This window comes from Sturnira hondurensis, unplaced genomic scaffold (assembly GCF_014824575.4).
Source record: "Sturnira hondurensis isolate 20B ecotype Veracruz unplaced genomic scaffold, ASM1482457v3 Scaffold0009182, whole genome shotgun sequence".
NCBI classification, from domain to species: Eukaryota; Metazoa; Chordata; class Mammalia; order Chiroptera; family Phyllostomidae; genus Sturnira; species Sturnira hondurensis.
In genome coordinates this window covers 1,396,556-1,416,050 of record NW_028081813.1, presented here as the reverse complement: position 1 = coordinate 1,416,050, position 19,495 = coordinate 1,396,556, and the positions used below count along the sequence as shown (strand labels likewise).

At 41.7% G+C, this 19,495-nt stretch overlaps 1 long non-coding RNA gene across 1 annotated transcript; it reads left to right on the top strand.

Moving 5' to 3' along the window:
- Positions 1 to 976: 976 nt before the first annotated feature.
- On the top strand, positions 977 to 8,862 carry LOC118994229 (uncharacterized). The gene is made up of 3 exons (XR_005068013.1): positions 977 to 988; positions 8,639 to 8,641; positions 8,772 to 8,862. It is a non-coding gene; the product is annotated as an uncharacterized LOC118994229 (long non-coding RNA).
- The last annotated feature ends 10,633 nt before the right edge of the window (positions 8,863 to 19,495 follow it).

Here is a 19,495-nt window from a genome sequence, read left to right as displayed (position 1 = left end):
AGGAGGGCATAAAATATTTTTAAATCCACTTTGATACATAAAAAGAATGCTTTATTGTTACATAAACTTGCATTCACTTTATTGTTAACAAGTTTTTAAATACTCCCATGCATTTATTGGTTATTTGAATTTCCTTAGTGTATATATTTGCCCTTGTAGTCCATTGAGTCGGTAGTGTTTCTATACTGATTTATTAACTATCTCTTTTTGAAATATTAATTTTTATTAAAATTATTTTATTATGTGGTATTTTGTTTAAGTGTTGTATTTTTGCATTGAATTAAATATTCATACTATATTTATTAAAAGACTACTGGTTCCAGATGATCAACTGAGCGTGTAGTGTTTTTCTTCTTCCCTTCTGAGTTCCAACTAAAATTACGATATGGTAATAAGGAGAAATAAAATCAGAGGGAAAAAAAACACAAGGAGCACATTAGCCGAGGAGAGATTTAAACAGATTTTTGTACATTAAAATATATCATGGGTATATGTATATATTCAAATTCATCACAATGTATACATTAGATATGTGCAATTTTTACACATTAATTATATCCCAATAAGGCTTAACAAAGTTAAACAATAGATGGAAGTGTATCCACAATCAAAACAAACTGGAAGAAACCACAGCCCAGAAAAACAAAAGAGGGGTAATCAGCAGAGGAAGCCCCTCTGCCCAGGAGACCCCAGGGAGGGTCCTGGTGAAGAGAGGGAAGGCAGTTGCAAACAGGAACCCTGAGGGTCACCCCTCCCCCCTCCCCCAGGCCTGTCCCTGGTGAGGGGTAGAGTAGGTGCTATGACCAGGCAAACAAACAAATAAAATCTGCAGAACATCATGCAAAGTGAAATAAGCCACCGAAAGAAAAAAAAACCCCTGATCTCACTTATCTGTAGAATCTAAAATAGTCAAAACGATAGAAGCAGAGAGTACAATGCTGGTTTTGAGGGTCCAGGGAGGGGAGAAAGGAGGGGAAATGAAATGTTGGTGAAGGGAAATTTCAGTATGAAATGTTGGTACAAAATTTCAGTATGCATCACAAATGCAGTTTTGAGGTCTAATGTACAGCTTGGTGACCATAGTTAAGGATAGTATACTATACACTTAAAATATGCCAAGAGGACAGAACTTAAACTAAATCTCAAAACATATACACATGCACACACATGGTTGGCAACTCACTTGGATGTGTAAACCATCCCATGCTACTTGACCATGTGAGAGGCGAAGAAAATCTCTCTGGGTCTGAAAAAAATAAACATGGTGTAGGCTACAATTCAGTGAACTGGGGGGCCCAGAGTAACGCTACAGGTAGCCAGACTCCAAATTTGGGAAGCAAGACAACCCCTAGGTACCACCTAATGGGAAGAGATGGGCTCAGAACACATTCCTTTACCAGGGTAGCACTAATTCAGGAATAGGTCAGCAGTGAACTTGGGCCCCAAATCTCACTGAATCCGCCTGCTCTGGGCAAAGGAAACTGAGCCAGTTCAAGGAGAAGGTTGACATATTGGGGGAATGAGAGGTAAGGCTGAAGACAATGTCAGTGCAATTTGTTGTAGAGGAATTATCAGGGAATGAGGCTATTCAAGAGACACAGATCCCTTTGCCATAAGTGGAAGTGTGGTGAACATGTCATAGTTTGCCTCACCTAATAGAAATGTTTGCGTGCAAGCAAGTAACACCTGTTTTTATCAGCAGAAAGCCTGTGACCCAATGCACCAGGAAAAATAATCACATTACAAGTATTACAATGATTAAAATTCTCATTTTTTAGGTGTATCCATGCTGGGCTGGCCCTAAAACCATGGGGATCACTATCAAAAAGGGTTAGAAATGTCTGCAAATACAGTAAAAATGGGGAGCTCATATCTTTCTCTTTCAATTCCAAAATTTATCCTCAAAGTTAAAAAGGAGTTATTCAGGAGCCATTGTCTCTCCCATCTTCCCTCGGTCTGCCTGACATCAGCTTATATCTCTGTGGAGAAGGAGTGGCAGGTTTGAACAAGAAAACAGTCTTTGGAATATGGCCGTTCACCTACGTAGGGGAAAGAAGAGGAAATCTGTGTCAAAGCTGGTGTATGTATGTACTGATAAGGCATCTGAGAATGCCTAGCCTCAGCATAATCTCCTGGAAAAGCCGGTCTCTGTCCTGCCCAAGGAGATAACACAATCTGCTAGCAAGAGGCCCTGCGAAGCACCCTGCCGACAACCTGCTTAGGTCTCTGCTGTGGATTTCAAACCCACAGAAAAAGACTCCGAGCAGGGACTCATTTGTATTGAGAAGAATAATTATGCCGTGAGACCCGAACCTGCTATAAAAGAAACTGAAGGACTTGAACCAGGCAAATTCGTATCTCAGAAACTCCACACTGTAAAGCAGCATGCTTTAACTTAACTGTCTAATTTGTTTCCACAAATACTGACTTTTCTATATCAAAATCATCATCACCACCAGCTTAGGAGGAACTGCTAATAATATGCCACATTTGCAACATACTACTTTGCAAGGCATTTTATATAATTTATCTCAATGAACACAAAAATGCGATGAGGCACATGCTATTTTTATCTCCCCTTTAACAGAGGGAGAAAAATAAGGCTCAGAATAACTAAGGATTTGACCAAGGTCTCACAGCTAGTAAATGGCAACATCCAGATTTGAACCCTGGGCTCTCTGAGGCCAGACCCTACACTATTAATCATTGTACTCTAAATGACCTACCTCTTCCCCTTGAAGACTATGGAGAAATTTTTTAAAAGCCATATTTACAGGGTAGGATATTTCAAAGATTTGATTTCTTATTTGTCAGCTTTCATCTATCCTGACTTTCTTTTAAATGGGCTCAGATGTGCAAAAATGCTGGAATCTTATGTAACTTTCACATCAGAATCTTGCTTTTGTTGCCAGTGCAGGCAGAGATGGGGAGACCCCCTCCACCTCAGCTAACTCAGGTTACTCCATTCTCACGGTCCCTGGCTCTCTACCTCAATGCCTGATTCTTCTCCTTCAAGCACTCTTTGCCTCTGACACTGTGGTTTGCACTTTCCTCTCTGTCTCAACACTGAAGTTCACCCCTGAACATGCCCAATAGCTATCCTCCATTCCAGCAAATGGTACTCATTTGCTTCCTCGCCCCAATCCTGGTCCCAGAGTCAGACTACCCGGATCTACCCTACCTGAACTTCCCCTTAGGAAAGAGAAAATTGACAGTGAAGAACCAGTGACTTCAAATTTCATACTTTTCCTTCCTGCTCCGGTTACTGATAATAACATATGGAGATCCCACACAGGCACTGTCAAAATCTAGGCAACTCTGCTAGCATTTCAGGTCATTATTCAGTCTACAGCGAGGGCAGGCAAAATAGACAACCAATTTACCATAATCCAATTATAGGTCCCCTACTAAAGGCTGAGTCTGACCCAGGTTCTCAGTAGCGTGAGATCAAAGATTTAATGAAAAATAAGGACAACAGTTTGCTTCCTATTTCCAGGCTTTCCCTAACTGAAGATGCTCTGCCTGATTTCCATGTGTTTAGGAACTATGAGGCAGGGCTTTTAATGGGCTGGTTGCCACTCCCCCGGGAAGTGCAGCTGAGCTGAATGTGGAGTCTGTTTGCAGCTAATAAGGTCAGAGTGTGAATACCCAACCCCAAATGGAATGATAATATGTGGTCATTCAGAGTGAGAGAATTAAACCCCCATAATTCATTACCATTAAATAATAACACCAAAGCACCAGCACTCTCTGGTCTAATAATGTGTCTGACTCCCTAAAAAGGGTGAAAAGCAAATACCTGGCAATGAGTCCTTTGGTACCTCTAGGCATTTGCTGTACCTGGGGTTAGCAAAGGCTCTGTCCAAAGCCTGCCTGGGAGCTGGAGTCCTGATTAATATAAGTCCATGTGCTTCATTAAGCTAACACTAATGCAATTTCTCTCTTAAAATTCTGATTGCTAACCGATCTTCCCTGTTGTATTAGTCCCTAGGCATATTTTTCTTTATATAAATATACACTTGTATTTGTGTGTACACACACACAGCTGCTCATGTTCACAATACTGCAGCTCTCAGTGCAAAGAAGCTTTCTTTTGCATGTTTCTGTCTTTGGTACACACTGATACCACTTCCCGGAGACTCCTTCCCTCTTTTCTGTCCTCATAGACGCTTACACACACTCAGTAACCAATGTGAAGGTCACTCCTCTGGAAATTCTTCCCAGCCTCAGGTAGAACTCATTTTTTCATGCAGTTAAGACTTCCAGCATAACCACAGCCAAACTTTTATGGGCAACTTTGTTCAAAGTCACATAGACTATGGTTTCCTTTGATTTTCATTAGCCTTTAATTCTGTATCTAGGCACCAAAAAACTTAGTATGTGCTAAATTTATTACCAACTAATGTTTACTGCCATTTGTTCAAATTCTATATTCTAATAACACTGCCAAAACTAAGAATGATCCAGGAATAGAAAATGACATTTTTTCATAATCTAAAGAACATTGTTTGAAAACTCTTCACTATTTTAAAATCTATATTTAGGTTAAAATGAATCCAGGCCTGTGTCTTATCCTACTGAAACAGGAAGCAAAATATTCTTCTGTATTCCAAACAGATACCCACAGCACAAATGATCCTGGTTCAGTATCCACTGTTACTGATGTTTAGGCATATCATTACTCTAAAAATAAAGCATTGCCTTTGGGTAATAATTCAAACACTTAAAGAGTCTGTAGGGATCGGTAGAATTCTGTATTTGGCGTCACCAAAGAGAATGTTGGTGCTAGTCTGGAAATCAGTGGCATGCTCTCAAATTTCCAGGTGAAGGAAAACGTCACATTCAACCTACAGCCATCCAAGGTGATCAGCCAAATTCACATCACACTGAAACACAGACATCCAAAATCTGAGTGTATATTAACAAGACTATAAAATCTCAGAACCTGAAATGCTCATTGCTTACCCAGAGAGCAGGAGTCAGAATTGGAGGGATATCTCACCTAAACTCTGGGTCTCTTTTTTGATATTCCAGATTACTTCCTTAGAACGATGTGTATTCATGCTGATAAAATTCCTTTTTCTTGGCCCTGTTTTATTTTTAAGTGATATCCTCCGTGTCAGCCATCTATGGTTACATTACAAATATGCCAAGACTTAGCAGGCTAAAACAACAACCATTTATGAAGGCTCACAAGTTTGCATGTCAGCGAAGTAGTTCTGCTGACCTAGGTAAGCCTCAGCCATTCTTGGCTGGGCTTACTCCTACAACTGTATAACTGGTATGTTGGCTGGAGGATGGCACATCTACAATGATCTCATTCACATGCCTGAACCATTGGCTGAAAGCTGGGTGATAGGAGGAACTGACCCATGTGTTCCTCTTCCTCCAATAAGCTAGCCTGGGCCTGCTCTCAGGACATGGTTCCAACAAAGCAAGAAGAAGGTTAGGACTGGCAGCAGCCTACTGTGACTGTCATTGTGTTCTATGGGCCAAAGCAAATCACAAGTTCAGTTTTTATTCAAGGATTCATCTCCTGAAGAGGAGGTACAAAGTTACCTTGCAAAGGGCGTGACTGTAGAATTGCTTCAACAAAAGTGGCTATTTGTGCAGCCTCTTCCAACCTCTACCTCCATGTTTGACACAGTCTTTCTTTAGATGTGTTAATACTGTTGATTAAGCTGTAGTCAAATATCTACCAGCTGGTTTCCTTGAAAAACATTCTGGCTCTGACTCTTTTTTAAATTCCCATGTGTCTTGGTGCTAGTCATTACCAGGCACATAATCTAATGGTTGACTCACTGCCATTAATGTTTTGCTCCACAGAAATATAACTTAGGATTTTTGTGGCCACAGTTAATTAAAGGTGGGGGGTGTCATTGGGAAAAGGGACTTTTTCCCAAAAAGTCAAAAAGGGAGTTGAATAGAAGTGGATTAGTTATTCCTTTTTAATTCTTCAGTATTGCATGTACACATGGGTATGTGTGTGATGAATGTTACTTCCTGCTAAAACTATTCCAGCCTCTTTAGGATATGTCGTAGGGGGCTTTGATTGGCATAACATGCAGTGACTTCAAGCATAGTTTTATAACAGATACAAAATGTAATGTTTAATACTGTAGTCTCAGCCAAGTCCTGGGACATATCTGAAATTTACTCCTGAAGAAAATGCTAGTGTAATAGCAGAAACCTCTGTACACAGGCCTAGTGGCCTCACATTCATGCAAGAATACAAAGCATGTATGTTGATTTTCATGCTATTATCTGTTCCTCTGCTTTTCAAGTTAACGGCTCTCTCATTAGTCAGTAGTTAAGAATATGTTTCATCCAGAATCTCAGTAGACCATATAAATTTTAAAATTCTATAATCTAGCACCTGTCAAAAATCTAGGACAGTCAAAAATCCAACTTGTAAGAATCCACTAGTGGGTAGTTTGGGAATATAAAATTCTTTAAAGTTGCATGATTCTGCACTGAATATCGTTGCAAAGCACTGGAGAGAGAAAAATTCATGGAATGCACTTCAGAATCAAAATTCAATGACGTGAAATTTTCTGCAGCTTGACAATTGTAGGTATCAAGCCTCATCCGTCCCTGAAGCTGTTTCCATTGGTAATTGGTTATATATATATATATATAACATATATATATATTCTTGTAATATATATATTACAAGAATAATACACAAGTGGAAGAAAGGTACTCCTTGAATGTTTTATCTGCACCTGATTCTAATAATAGTGCAAACAGAAAGCAACTACTTGGGGAAGTGAGAGGAGGAAGTCAGAAGGCATCTCTTTTGAAAAATGCAGTTCTTCAGGAGAAAGAACCATTGCATATGCTATCCCCTAGTGGACCGGCTCTCTACTGGATGTTTTCATACAGAAGATGTTTCAGACAGTGAGCACCAGGATCTTTTCAAGGGAGTTGCTGACAAATTTACCCCGACCAGAAGCAGCAAGCTACAAAGATGCCGCGCTGGCTGCAGTGATGGTGAGAAAGCTCAAAGACCCAAGTCCTGGAGAGGCTCAGGGTCACAGAAGGATGGAGAAAAGTAAGTCAAGATGATGTGGCCATAAATGATTCAACCCAAAAGAAGCGAATGCAGGCCCCAGCCCGTGTGGCTCAGTTGGTGGGAGCGTCATCCAGTAAACTAAAGAAGTGAAATCAGTATCTTGCACCCGTGATTACATATCGTACTTGCATAGCTCCTTAAAATAAAGGACACTTTCCAAAGAGTTTTCCCAGCTTTCAGTTTATTTTACCCCACATCTTCCTTTGGAGACTATATACAGCAAGTTGCCTAAAATGTAAAGCATTTTGTAACAGGGAAAATAAAGATGAAGTGAAGTAAAGTAAAGAGAAGTAAAGTGAGGAGAAGTGAAGTGATGTGTCCAATAGTTGCCAAATAATCAGGAACAAATTCAGGACTGGGACTTCTCCAAGACTCTGCTTTTGAGGTCACCATTCTTCCAGGATGCTGCTAAGTTGGCAAACACACTGATAACAGTGCTGACCCACAAAGTGAATGCCCAAATGCAGCTAATTACATTCTTAAAACCAATCCTAAACTATTCTTGTTCATTCTTTCCTTCTCTCCATTCATTCTCTGGTCAGCATCCAACTGCTTCCCTCCTCACCATTCTTCCCTGAGGCCAGTTAACTGACCATGGGCGACTGGAGAGGAATTTGCCTTTAGCATCTGCTTGTTCTATTTTATGAACTCAATCTAATTCTAACCTTCAATTATATTGACACTGAAAAGCATAAAGGACCAATCAATATTAGACTTGATCATTTGCTACAATACTTAAGCAATATAGGATGCAAGATTATACCCTATAATCTTATAAGCCTGATGCTCATCAATGGAAAATGATCATTATAGGCAAAGGTGGCCCATTGGAGATAAACTCAAGCATCGGACTCAGCCAGACCACATGTAAATCTTGAATACCTCTCTGTTCATTCAGTGACCTTGAAGAAGTCATTTAACCTCTAGAAGCCTCAGTTTCTTCAACCCAAAAATGGTAATAATCATCCCCATCTCACAGGAATCTTAGGAATATTAGATAATAAGAGGCCTATCCAGAAGGTATATAGGCATGTAATACAAAAAATAGAGATATTTAGCTTTGGCTGGTATGGCTCAGTGGATTGAGCATGGGCTGTGAACCAAAGGGTCACCAGTTCAATTCCTAGTCAGGGCACATGGCTAGGTTGTAGGCCAGGTCCCCAGTAGGTGGGGCATGAAAGGCAACCACACATTGATGTTTCTCTCCCTCTCTTTCTCTTTTCCTTCCCCTCTCTCTAAAAATAAATAAATAAAATCTTTAAAAAATAAAGGCATTTTTTGAAGAACATACAAATAAAAGGAATATTGTACATAGGACAATGATGCCTCATCCCCTTCAAAGTACGCGCCTTGAGACCTCACACAGTTCTTCCAGTTGCCATAAGCTGCCCCATTGCATTTTCTTGAATCTCACTGAGAGTCTGAAATCTCTTCCCTTTTAAAGGTGATTTTAGTTTTTTGGAAAAGCCAGAAGCCACAGGGCACTAAATCTGAGCTGTAGAGGGGCTGAGCCACCTGGGTGATTTGATGTTCCATCAAAAAACTCAGCACGAGACGTGATAGAAAGTGAAAGGCTGTGATTGAGGGCATGAGAGGCTGTGATTGGCAGCTTTAGGAGGTGAAGCTGCCCATCACCAGTCGCCCATAGTTGGGTCTTCTGAATCACCCAGATAGTTTCTGTTGAAGAATGCCCAAGCGTAATGCAAAATTTGTTGCAAATTAGTTGCTGTACTCGCTCAGTCATTTTGAATGTGACGGCCACACAGCACACATGCTCACTCAATGGCATCTACTGTTCCCACTGACTAGTACAGTGAAGTCTGTACAATGTGCAGGATAATGCACCTAGCTAATACAATTAAAATAAAGGAAAATTTTGTCCAAAATGTCTAATGTGCATCATATTTTTATTGAAATAAATTCAGAAACACAATGGCTGAATACTTCCAAACCAGAAGTAATACTGTTTAAACAAAATATTACATAATTTGAACATTACATGTAAATATTTATTTATAAAGTTATGATAAAATTCATTGAGAGAGACATTTCTTCTTTCCTGTAGTTTGCACATTTAATTTATCAATTAAACTTCTATGATGGCCTTCTGTTGTGTCAAATTGGCCAGACTACAGTCACCAGTTATTTAATCTAATACTAATCTTGGTTTTGCTGGGGAGGTGCAAAGGTAGATTGATAGAGTCTATAATCAGTTCACCTGAAGTAAGGGAGGTAATTCTGGCTAACCTAGATGGGCTTCATTCAATCCATTGCAAGGCCCTAAAAGCAAAGCTAAGGCCTTCCTATGGAAGGAGAAAATTTTACCTCTGGCCTATGGCTTTAACTCAGAATGGTTTTCAGGCTTGAGTAGATGATTATATATATACAAACATACATATGCATGTATACCTATATAATTATGAATAGAATTCTATATCTAGATACAAATATATTATATACATTTTGTGTAAAAATATTTTATATATATGCATACATCTATATGTCTATGTGTATGTGTGTGTGAGTATGTGTGTTGTTGAATTTTATGACCACGCTTTTATGCAGGTCACCTCATAGAATAATATTTCAGATATTACTGTACCTACCTGCCTGGGCTGGAGGTCTCGGTTTGCTTTGTCTAATGAGCAGTAGTAAAAGGCGAGTACTCAGGGAGCCTCAGTGGTTTTTCACTGGGGTCCTTGGCCCTTAACCCCCTCACAGTCATCATAATAAACTGGGAGCCTATGAAAAGATTATGAACAGACATGGGGAGTCCCTCTGTCTTGCTGTTCCAGTCTCCCTGGGAGTTCCCCCTGGCTTTGATGCAGTGTCCAGCTCATATTCCCCCAATTCTTCCCACCTGGCATATTACCAGACCTCAGTGTCATCTCAATTCATCCAAGCCTGCAGCAGAGTTTAGAACCAGAGTTTAGGAGAAGTGAAAAATTGAAACAGTCCAAATAACCACTGTTTCGTGAACCCAAAGCCTCAGAAAAACAAAGTCTCAAGTAATAGATCCATGTTCCTTTCATTTCCAGATAAACATAATCAATACCTTCAGGTGGAGGGATGGAATCTTTCTTACCCACCTCGCAGTGTTCCACACCCCCGCATTGTTCCCAGAATTATAGCCAGTATAATACTGCAATGAGGCCACCAGTTTGCTTTGAATTGAGCTAAAACATTTCTCCTACCCAAACAAAGCCAGGGAACTATCCTTTGTGCACTGTTCAGCTGATGTGCATCTTGCTATTATGTGAGCAAGCAGGTCACAATCCATCTTCCTTTGGAAGGTAGTGACGCCGCTCCCCAGCTCCTGATGAACTAGCCAGGCCAATTAAGCACTGCATTGAATATCCGCCGCCTACTAATCCACTGAGGAACAGATAGATGCATTCATACTCTCTCTTTTGTAGATGAGAATTACTGGGGAAGAGGGCTTTTCTGTTATTCTTCCAGCTCCGAGGAAAGCAGTTGCCCAGATTCACCAGACCAGGGTCTGCTCTTTTAAGGACCTGTTCACCAAGTAGATTCAACTAACATTTACTGAATGTCTAATACCTGCCAGGAGCTAAACTACTCAGTTTAATATCTATAATGTTATTTGGTTATCCCAATAAAGACAGGAAGTAAGATCCCTTTGTGGTGAAAATATTGGCACTCACAAACTTGTCAAATCCTGCGGCTAATACAATGGCAGGCCTGGGATTCAAATGCAGATTCCTTAACACCCACTATGATGTTGTTTCCACCCTGTAATAGCTTGTATATACATTAGCATTTGCACTTCAGAGATGAGAGATGAGTCACATTGTTGGATAAGTATCTGTTAGAGTGGCTTCCCAACATGTCTTCTATAGATACCATTCCTCTGGCTTCCTGAGGACTTCCTTCCACCCACCTCCACTGGAATTCCTTCCACGAATTTTGGAAACAGAGACTGGAGGAGGAAAAGTGAGTCTCTCCCTGGATAACTGAAATTGAGACTGTGTAACCTGGGGAGCTGTTCGGGTTCCACCATGACCTAGAGAAGCCTTTGCAGAGCAAGACGGCAGAGAGATAGCACTTGATTCTTCTAGGAGCTCTGGCCCCTCTCTTCAGTCTGTTGCTGGTATCAGCACACCTTTGCGTATCCCAATATACTCCCTAATCCTTTTCTTTTTCTTAAAGTAGACAGGCAGATTCTGTTCCTTGGATCAAAAGAGCTCTGACACACCAGACAAGTCACAGAACACACTTTGTCATTGGAAGCTAACAGGGGACCGTGCTGGGATCCGTATCGGGATCCTCTACGAAGCATCACTCTAGGAGGATACGGCAAACTGAATCGAAGACAAAGGGAGCGTGGGCGTGAAATTGAGGTCAACCTAGGTGTCAGTCAAAGCCTCCCAGGAAACTGCCGGAAGAGAGGTAAGGAAGTCAAGAATTTATAGTCACAGATAACGTCACATGTATAATATGAGAGAAAGTAGATGGGCCAAGAAGGAGACAGAGGAGTCATGATTAGAGAAGCAGAAACAGCAGGATAATGCTGAGTCACGGAAATTAATGAGTGCACCTCCAGACGGGAATAAATCTTCCACAGCAACTGAGCAGTTGAGCGGGGGGAAGTGATGGGAGCTGAGAGGGGAGGGATTCCAGGCCATTTCTCACTCAGGAGAAAGCTTTTTCATAAAAGACGTAGGCCCAGAAGTCAGGTTGCAATGGGTTACAGAGGAAGCAGGTAGCAGGAATGTGGGTGCACTGAGTGTAGATTACTTTTTTTTTATAGAACTTCAGTGGTGAATGAAATGAAAAGAGGGCAGTAATACGAGGGGAATCGCAAGGTGAGATTTATGTGCTTTTAGCACATGGGAAATTCCAGTGACCTATTAGTTAAGGAGAAAGCCCATTCGTTTCCCTATAGTAATAATCCAGCAGCACATGGTAGAGACATCATTTTCCCACAATACCCATTCGCCTTTCTTCCTTTTGGTAATAAGCTCCTTCTACCATCCGGTGTGTTAGCAAAGCCCACAGCTTCCCAGCTAGATATTCACGTCCCAGTTTCCCTTGCTGTGGCTGCATATAACATTCATAGAAAAATTCTCACCAATGGTGTAGAAATAACTCCCACATCCCTTCCTTAAGTAAAAATGCCTCACCCTCTCTGTGAGCTCTTTCTTTTTTCCCATGAATGGGAAAGTGTACTTGCTGATAAAAAAAAAAAAAAGTCAACCAGCACTGCTCTACAGGAATGGATAGAGCAGTCAGTGAGAAGGAACTTGGGCTGTTATCGGAGTGAAGCTGCTCTTCCCCATCTGAAAACCCATAGATTTCTGGGCTGCTGTGGAAGGGAGAGTGAGAAAGAGAGGCAGGCAGGGAGAAGTGGGGATGGGAGAAAGAAAGAGAGAGAGAATAACAAGTCTGAGTAACTGTATTCATTTTATTTGGGGGTTTATATTTCAGACGATCTCGTCCCAACATATACCGCTATCAAAAAGGAAAGCTGCAATTATCCCCTGTGGTTTTAACAAGAGTCTGTCTTAGTAACTGCTACTTCTGATCACTTACATGGAAAAAGTTGGGAAGACTGTCTTACAGATCTAGACTGAGCGCTTTCAAAGTATGGCTCTTCCTTAGATAGGGAGTAAGTCCGATTTAGGATATCCTTCTACTGAGAAAGTAGACTGCAGACTTCAGACAAAGATAAATGGAAAAATTTAAAAGAGTCACTAAATCAATTTATAAATGTTCAGGGCAGTTGGAAAAGGCTTTGCTGAGAATGGCAGACGATTCCATTTGGATGTTGGTGATAGAAGCTGGGTCTTGCAAGTGACAGAAAGAAACCTTGGTGAGCTTAGGTAAAAACAGGGGATCTGCTGATTTACATAAGCAAAGGAAGGGCAGGAATAAAACTATGCTCCAAGAAGAAGGAGGGTGAGATGTCTCTCTCTCTCTCTCTCTCTCTCCTGCTCCCATCCTTCCCTCTCCCGCTCTCTCTCTCTCCTCTGCTTTCCTTACAAATTAACTTTAGTCACATAAAGGTTTTTCCACAAGGCACAGAATCCGAACACTATAGCTTCTAAGCCTCTCGTCACTCAACCTCACCTTCCAAGAGGCCCTCGAATTTGCCATCTTCTCTCAAATTCACCTGGAGAAGAGCTCAGGCTGGCCTAGCTTAGCTGAAGATCTCTAAGAAGATAGTAATTCACATTTAATTACTCCTTCGGTAATTTACATTTGGAACCAAGCACATTACTTGCTCCAGAAGGCTGACTGCAGCATTTTGGGAATTATAATACTGTTTGTTCTGCTTCTTAGAACCCATATATCAAAAAGAATTCTTTTCACCTCATATTACACAAAGTTTGGGCTTCTGAAAAGCAGTCTGCTTGCTGGTGGATAACTGATAGGCCAAACCTATACCCTTCTCACCTTTTCTGCTGTTTTTTTTTTGGGCGGGGGGGGGGGGGGGGGGGGGGGGNGGGGGGGGCTGAATACTTGACGTGAATTTGTAGAAATCAGGCATTAATTCATTTCTTTGAACATAGTTTGCGATTAGGAATTTACTATTAGGAAGTAATCAAATCACAGCTTGATGAATATAGGACCTAAATGAGTCGGAATATCTGGAAACAACGGCCAACAGAAACACGAGTGGCATTAAGAAGGACGATCGCCAGAAGTGTTCCAAGGTAGAAGCTTCACCTGACTCCAGTGGCTTCGGAGCCAAACTGAATTCACTTGGCCACAGAGCTCACTGCCGGGTTGAGTCAGGTTTTCGTGATGTGGAAGAGATGCCCTTCGTGGCATGATGTTCGGATCTGATCAGCAGCTCCGTGATCAGATCAGGGTCTAGACCTATCTTTCTCTCTCCCATTCGGTACAATGGAAGAATTCAAAGGGAGTTCCTCACCCCATAAAGTAACCTCTGAAGTTAAATTACAGCTTCCAGAGCCCAACCACCCCATTTTCTCCACCCCAGGGGTGTGGATATTCCACAGAACACTCACCTGCCGAGTTCAATAAAATAAGAAGCTGAATCTTTCATAAAACATAATTGGACGACTCTCCATGGACAGTATAAAATATTGTACCCTGTCTTACACAGATGGGATTACTTAGCTTTCACACAACCTTCAACTAACACATTGTGCCCCTTTTAATCAGTCCATGATTCAAAGAGGACACGCTCTAGCGGCCAGGGGTTTTCACTCTGCCTATACGTGTGAGCAGGCCGGGGCGGATGTTTTATTACGGAAGTCAGAGCTGGCTTGGGCCATAACTTTATAAATCTCATTAAAGACTATAGCTTCTTATTTCCAGGTGTGATAAAATGCCATTTTTACTTTGTCAATCTATCTTAGCCGGGAGGAGGGATCCCAGGGCCTCTCCACCAGGCCCGGGAACAAAGGGACCCCTGGCGTGGGGAGGCTGTGCAGCTGCTGCTAAGACCTCTGCGGAGAGCTGATTGTCCTTTGCTTACAAACAGCGCCTTAATGAAAGGTCAGAGAGCAGAGCAGCCTCTATCTGTGTCTCCCAGGGAGAGAGAAGCAAGCGCTCTGCGAATGTCACAACAAACAGCTTCCCTCTGCCCCCGTGCTGACTCTGCTGTAGGGCCTGGCGGTACGCAAACTCCGAATGGAAATTCCTTACAGTCACCAGATGCACAGGTACTTTGCACAGACTGAACTGCACAACCTCTCGGAGAAGTTAGGTTGCAGCTGGAGAAACTCGTAATGGAAGACCCGTTGGCAGCCCCATCGATCACTCAACAAAGCAGCCGTGTTTCTGTGGCTGGGGAAAGAAGTAAAAAGGCAATTAATATTCTTTTGGAAACAATTTTCAAACACCAATTCCTGGCAAGGCTATGGGTTAGGGGCAGTGAAAAGATACTTTTCCTACATTCAAGAAGTAAACAAGAAGTGTGTGCGGGGGGGGGGGGGGGGGGGCGCGGGGGGCATGACCCGGAAGCAATCCTCCTGCAGGAGAGTGGGCACAGTAAAGCAGCGTGTCAGAAATCACTCCTGAGCAGTGGGCAGTGTGCACCACGTGCTTGGAGGGTCGTTAACGAAATGCTGCAAACGAAACCTGAGAAGTGAGTAGAAGAGGGTCCTGGCAGGCAAAAGGAGGGAGAATTGGCTTTTTAAGGGTTTTTTGAAATATTTTATTTTTTATGCTATTAGTTGTCCCAATTTCCCCTCCTTTGGTCCCCTCCACCCAGCTCGCCCCCCACTCCCACAGTCCATCCCCACACCATGGTCCATGTCCGTGGGTCAGGCCTAGATGTCATTTGACTAATCCCTTGAGGAAGAATATTTTAGAAGGAATAGCAAGGGCAAAAACACTGCAAGTGTTTTGGGACTTACCAATCTGCAAGTCCAAGATGTGGGATTTGTTTTCATAACAATGCATAATTGTGATGATAACATCATGTAAATAATATATCATTATAGGCACTAAAATATATATAGTTACATCAACGGAAATACTGAGAGCAATGAAAGCAGACGTAACTTTAGTTGTACTGACTTGAAAGAGTGTTCACAGGGTGCTTTAGATGAAAATGAACTACAGAATAATATTATCTGATCCATGTTTATGAATGAAAGTGAATCAAATCAAAATCCTTTTCATAGGGTACACATAACTATGTAAACAAAGGTATAGGATTTGGAACAAGAGGAAGAAGCTATTTATTTTACATTGGAAACTTCGAGGTCTTAAACGATTCAATTAGCTTCTTTCTTAGACTTAATTCAAATTTCTGAGGAAGAGGCAATAAATTAAATACAGTTTAAAATATAGTAAGACCAAAAATGAGAAGAACTATATCCAGCCTTCATGTAGGGTCATAAATATCAGAAAACAAACTAGCATGATAAAAGCAAGCATAGAAATCAAAGTAAGAATCAAGAAGAAGAAAGCGCTGTGTGGGCCCAATTCTCTTTCTAGTATTTTTTATTTAATTTATTATTTTTTTTTAGAGATGGGGGAAAGGAGGGAGAAAGAGATGGAGAGAGACATTGATGTGAGAGAGAAACATTGATCGGTTGTCTGTCATCTACACCCTGACTGGGGACTGAACCTGCAACCTAGGCATGTGCTTTGACAGAGAATCGAGCCAGTGAACTTTCACTTTGCAGGATGACACCCAACCAACTAAGCTACATTGGTCAGGGTGGGCCTAATTCTTAAATGAGGTTGGGCTGTAATAAACAAAGAATGCAATCTAATATTACCATCTCATTTGAATTAGTATCTCTTCATCAGCATTGGGGCAGGGCATCTTTCATATGACCATAAGCCAATTATATTTGTTCTTCTTTGATTAATCTGCCCATATATTTTCTGTTTTAATGTAAATGTATCAACTTTTAAGAGCTATACATATTTTAGGGGTATAAAAATTTGGGAAACACTTTTAATTTCTCAAAGTTCCAGTGTGTTGTCTATTAAATAAGCTTAATAAAACCTAGTTTATAGGACAAATAGTCCATTTTTCCACATAGAAAATACCAAAACTTATGAGGAAAGGTGAAATTTAAGATCTAGCCACTTGCATAAATTGCTGAATTTGACATCGTATTCTGAGATCCTACGTGTCAGCCACTCTGTCAGGCACGAATAAAAGATAACTAAGATGAGTTCCTAACCCCAAGGAACTCATGTGTACAGGTGAAATAAGTTGGCAATCGTACTGTAACAGGGCACAGCCAAGAGGGGGGCCCCAAATAGGGATTTGGAACGCGGCCCAGAACTCAGGGTGTCCAGGAAATATTACAAAGATATATAAGATGTCTTCACCCCTTCCCCACCACAGATGTGAGTTGGGGGAAGGGACAAATGGAGCAGAGCTATTGAGAGCTGTTTTGTACAGCAACAGCTTTGCAGCTATCCTCTGGCATGGTCCATTTAGCGTATCTATAACATTTAATTGGTTGCATAGATATGTTAAATAGCTGTGGCCATTTTCTGAGCCAGTGGGGTGGAAGGGACTTCCCCCATGATGTAACTGGGGGGCAGGTCCCCTAGGTTTCGGTGCCTGCATGAGAGCTTGGAGATGATTGACTCCGTGCCATGGGGCCACACGTGCCCAGACTCACTGCAGCAGCCCAGTAAAGCTGGAAGGGTATGAGAGCGCTGGCAAGTGTAGCCAATTGTGGGAGGAGTCAGAAACGGGGCTGCAGAGGAAGATTGGCAAGAGGATCTAAACCCGACATGGCAGCTATTGAAGGGAGGATCCCGTGGCTGTGGCAGTGCAGAGAGAGCCATGCTCTTCTGGCAAAGTGGGGACCCCTGCAGCTGGGGTGTAGAGAATCACCATGTGGCTTTAGCAGAGAACAGCCACTTGGCCTTGGCAGAGTCGTGACATCCCCGATTCCCGCAGCTTTGGAGGAGAGGAGAGATCCAGGTGGTTGGCCCGGAGTGCAGACATCTGCAGCTTTGGTAGAAGAGGAACATGTGGCTTTGGGGTGCTCCCTTTGGCCGTGTGGCCTGGGAAGCAAAAGAGACTTTGCCTGGGAGTCTCTTCCAGGCCATGAGAAGGTGCCACATGGCTTTGGATTAATTAGAGATCCTGCCTGGACGGTGACACAGCTCACGGTGCCAGCAGCCTGCAACACGGACGTTTGCTTCTTTTCCTGAGATACGGTACCCCAAATTAGGGCAGGGGGAGAAGTAAGCATTGTAGGCATCTGTGGGCATGCAAAAAGGACTTTGATATTTTAATGAAGACATTAGGTCACTACTTTAAGTCTGTATAGCATTAAATAAACATTTCCTTTCTTTTTCACAAATCTCTGGTATTGAGAGATGTCTTTCCTATCTGGCAACAGACAATAGAGCCCAGTAGGGGGTCCTTTTGCTAATAGTATATTGTGACCCCTTCCTTGACCCTGTAGGTGTGCCCTTTGTGTTCTGTTAAGGTACTAGAGTTTAACAAGTTTTATAACAGAATACCAACACTCCTAATAATGGGCCTGCTTTCCTAACTTCATGCTCTTAAAGAATACCTCACTTACCATAATTGCAATTTATTACTAATGCCTTGTTTCCCTAATACTCTTGACCGCAAGGACTGTTAGTCACAGGTAGAATGTAGTTCATGTGCAGTCAGCTTTCAGAAAGTACCTGCTGATGGACTGTGTGAAAGAATGCCCTGGGAAGAGTGGTGGAACCGAAGAAAAGGCTCTGATGGGGTCTCAAGGAAAGTCTTCATTGAAGGTGGGATATTTGATTTTGTCCTCTGACATGAGATGAGATTCTCTGGATGGATGAGACTGGCAAGGCCAACATGTTCAATGAGAATAGCCAATGTGATGACATGTTAAGAGCAGAGAAAATAGAATTGGTAGAGGTGAGATTGAAGACGAGCAAGGGATACTAAAAACTTCAGAGTTTTTCCTGTAGACAATGGAAAGACATGAAGGAATTTTAAGCAAGGGGGTGACAAAATCATATTTGTTCTTTCAGAAGATTATCGAGTGACAGCATAGGGGGAAGGAACTCAGGCTGAGCAAGCAGTAAGGAGAGGAATTAGGACATGCGGTAGGCCCAGTAAATATCTGTTAAATACGTGAATGGCATAAGCAGGATACAGTTAAACGCTTACCTAAAAAAGGGTGTCTTTCTTTTATTTTGTTTTATCCATGTAGAGTCAACTGATTACTAACATCAGGCTCTGCATCAATGAGCCAAGATTCCCAACTTCTCAGCAAAGAACCAAATCATCACATAGCAAGCAAGAAGGCAATATGGAGAGTGTGGGTGAAGCAGTCAGTCAAGGTGGTAATGGATTTCATCAGTGACTGGAGATGGAATTTCATTAAGTTGCATGTCAATAGCAGGAACCATTTAACTTAGAATGTCAGTGGTTTTACCATTTTTTAAAAAAAATCACATGCTAAGATAATTTGGGAACATTTCCACAATGGTAGCAAAAAGTAATGCACAATTAATCCTGTCCATTTTTATTATGAAAGCTAAAATATTAGAGAAGATTTGAAAGACATTTTATTTTCTTTCTTTGTCTTTTATTTTGCAGGGGGTGGGGTAGAGTCTTGGGTCATATTGCTTAATCTCTATAACCCTAAGGAACAGATTCTTATCCCCTAAGCACCATTCTGGCCTCTTTCTCTGCAGGACATAAAGTTTTAGCTGCCTGTGTTTTTCATGGGTGCCAACAAGAGAGCAAAGCAAGATCCTCTTTAAATTTGGCAAGTTATTGCCCCAGGGTTGCAAACAGGCAGATTGTCATTTTGCTATCTATGCCTCCACTCTTATTCAGACAACCTGGGGAATTTATAAAAACAAAAATTTTCTCTAACAGCCTGTTTTGGAGGTAGTTAGAGAGGGCTGTGCAAACTATTATTTCATTAAATTAAAAACAGGTACCAGGAAAACAGTGTCAGCCCCTCCCCTCCAGATTCCAAAGCT